Raw genomic sequence first — 3,610 nt, 5'->3', positions numbered from 1 at the left:
CTCACCCCCACCTCACCCCCACCTCTAGCATTTAGGAGGCGACTGCAAATTGACCTCAGAGGGACTGGGGCACCGCCCCCTCTGCCACTCCACAGCCCGCCAGGGGCAGAGGGTGGACTCCACCAACCTAGTCCCAGGCTGGGCTCCACTCTGGGTCACACAGCATTCTGGGAAAAATTGACAGCTCCCGGCCAGGTGTTTAACCCTAGACCAGGCAAACACCTGGTGGAAGGCCTTCTCTCCGCCCTTCCCTACCTAGAAGCCAGGTCCTCAGATGAAATGAACCCATTTCATTCCAGCGATAACCCCATTTTACGGAAGATTAAACTGAGACACAGTTCAGAGGCAGGTGTCTCTCCCAAAGTCGTGGGGAGCTGGGTCTGGACTTTGCTTGGTGTCCTAGGTAGGCCTCTTGCTCTCAACTGCCCCCTTCGCGGCCTTCTGACTTCAGTTTGACTGCCCTTGTGCCCCGGTCTCCTCTGAGACAAGGCTGGGACTTTTCCACTGGGATTTTACTGAAAAAGTTGGGGGAAAACAGCATAGAAAAATAGGAGAAACATCACAATGTTGCCGGGTGTGATGGCACATATCTGTAACGCCAGCACTTGAGACAGAGGGTGGGGATCGGGAATTCAAGGCCAACCTCAAGTATATAGCAAGTTCAAGGCTGGCCCGGGTTACATAAGACCCTGTCTCAAAAAAACACCACCACCATCAACAAAAAAGCAAACAAAACAACCCCTAAAGCAAAAAAAAAAAAAAAAAATCATCACAGCCTCATGCTGAGAAATGGGCACCAGCTTGAGTGAGTCTGGGGCCTAAGGACGGCTGAGAGACCCTCTCACAAGCTGAGCTCTGGCCTGTTGAGTTGCCTGTACGTTGTGCAGTGTGGCAGTGGGTTCCAGGTGTCCTTTTAAGAGCTGTCACCGTTGGGTGGGTTTGGGTGATGCAGCACTTTGAGTCATTTCTGCTCCCATGAGAAACCCCTCCCTCGTACTTCTGTAAGTAACTTCAGTAAAATTCATCGGCTCACCAAGTTGGATTTTGGTGGTCTGTCCTTGGTTCCCTGTCTGGGAGGAGTAGACGCCTGTTCATGTCTCCCCAGGACAGTGTCACACAACATAACAGCAAAGACTGGTGTGAAGATGAGTCTGACAGGATTGATTGCATGGTTCTGGCTATGGACAGCAAGGCATGTAGCCGAGATGGGACAGCCTGAGGGTGGAGCATCCCGAGAGGAACTGCGATATGATTACCTTTCTGGGGTATGGCATAGTGAGTGTGCCTTCTTGCAGTATCAGTGGTTACTTGCCCCCCACAGTGGGTACTGAGACAGGCAACCAAGGCTGTCCTCTACTCAGAGGGAAAGTCAGGGTGAAGCGTCCGAGGGGGAGATCCTGGTGAGGCTGGCTTCCTCTATGTGGTATGGGATAGCAGTCCTGTTTGATGAATGGGGGTCCAGTGTGTGAAATGGAGACACCCTAAAATGTCAGAGCAAATTTTGAGGTCCATAAGCATAGCGTGTAAGGGATGAGAATGTCAACAGGCTGCCACAGAGGGTGAGTGAGCACTGCTGTGTGTGTGTAAAAAGTGTGTCTAAGGCTAAGAGGGCTACTCCGTGGGAATTGTTCATGTAAGAGAAGATGAGCTAGAGATGTTGAGTTGTTTAATACAGTTGGCAGGATACAAAGAAAAGTTAGATCTGTGCTAGCTAAAAAGAACTTCCTGGGATCCAAACACGTGGATCCCAGGGAAAGAATCAGATAGGAAAGAGGAAACAAATATGGTAAAAATAATAATAAAAGAACTAAAAATAGAGAATAGGTGTCTGATGCCTAGCTCACTGGGTCAGATGAGACTGTTCGTCCAAGAGATGACGAAGAGGTTGATGTATCAGGGACCTCGGGACTGGGATTGAGCGTTAGTGGCTTTGGTGAGTCCCATGGTAGGACATAATCTTTGTAAAGTAAGAGAGGCTTTTGCAAACTTGAGTGACTTAGACCAGCATATAAACTTGACTTGTAAAGTGCTAACACAAGTAAAAATATAACAAGAAAAAGCAAAACAAAGGGGCCACTCCCTGCCCCTTCAAGCAAATGGGAGTAGGTGTACATCAAGCCAGAGTTCCTTAAGCAGAAATTGCTAAAAGTCCAAATTCAGGGCTGGTGAGCCTTTTGGAGGCTCTAAGAACTGACCCTGGTAAAGAAAACAAAACAAAATAAAAAGCAGATAGGTGCTCGTGATCCCCACAGCACCCCCTGCTGTGGAGGATGGAGGTCTGTAAGGGTGGGAACCTTCCAAGACACCTCCCTGAGGTGTCCAGGGGTACCTGCAGGTGGGGCTTATGCAGTTTGGCTGAAAGCCCCCATGTTAAGTTATGGATTTACTGGTCTTCTACTAATGTTAAAAAATATTTGGGCCGCCGGGCGTGGTGGCGCACACCTTTAATCCCAGCACTTGGGAGGCAGAGGCAGGCAGATCTCTGTGAGTTCAAGGCCAGCCTGGTCTGCATAGTGAATTCCAGGACAGCTGGGGCTACAGGGAGACCCTGTCTCAAAATGACCAAAAAAAAAAAAAAAAAAAAAAAATTGGGGCCTGGGTGGATGCTAGAAGCAGGTATGTTTCAGTTCCCGGTGGTCCCCAGTGGTATCAGAGGCAATACATATCAGTTTGCTAAACATAGGTACAAACAAATACAGGTTAAAGAAATTAAGTTTGACTAAACAGTGCACCCCTGTGTAAGTCATGTACATTTCTCCCTGGGGCAGAGATTGTTTACTGAACCAAGGTAGCAGGTGCAGGTCTGAGGGACTAAACCCCTGACAAGTAGACAGGGCCAATGATGAGCAATAAAAATGAGTTTCTGCTTCTTCTTGTTCTGAGACAAAGAAAGGCCTGGGGGCTCCCCCGCTAGCCAGCAGGGCCCCCTTTCCACCTGACTGGTTCAGACTAGTTTAGATAACACAGAAGGCTGGGCCTGGCCATAACTCACTCAGCTTGGAGCTGTGACCTATAGACTCTATCTTTGTGTTTATTAATCCAAAATTGGGGGAGGGAAGCTGTCTTATATGACCAAAAACACTTAAAAGGCCCAAGTCCTCCTGGGGGCCTTGTATTTTTCAGCTTCCAAATCCCCTGGCCACTTGTGGAGAGCTTTTCTCTGTGTGAGTGTGTATACTTCTTTGTTGTTTTCTTTTTGGTTGTTGTTTTGTTTTATTTATTTATTTGTTTATTTATTTATTTATTTATTTTGAGACAGGATTTCCCCCATAAACTCAGATGGCCCCTACTCACTATGTAGAGACCAGACTGGCCATGATCTCACAGAGATCCGCCTGCCTCTGCCTCCCGAGTGCTGGGATTAAAGGCGTGTCGCCACCACGCCCAGCTGTTTATTTTTAATAGAGTTTGTTGCCTGTTGATTTCTGCTGTGGCTCAGATTTTCTTTAATTGGCAGAAAAAAAGAACCCAAGCAAGACCCTTAGATGATAACACAGGCATAGCCAAAGAGGTGTGTACCAGCCCCCCAACTGGCCCTAGGCTAGGCTAAGGAGCTGAAGCCAGCCCTGTTAAGTTCATCAGGGGTGAGAGAAATGTGCAGAGGCCCTGT

The sequence above is a fragment of the Nannospalax galili genome, unplaced genomic scaffold, assembly GCF_000622305.1.
Source record: "Nannospalax galili isolate Female #2095 unplaced genomic scaffold, S.galili_v1.0 scaffold188, whole genome shotgun sequence".
Classification (NCBI taxonomy): Eukaryota; Metazoa; Chordata; class Mammalia; order Rodentia; family Spalacidae; genus Nannospalax; species Nannospalax galili.
This window is presented reverse-complemented; position numbering follows the sequence as displayed.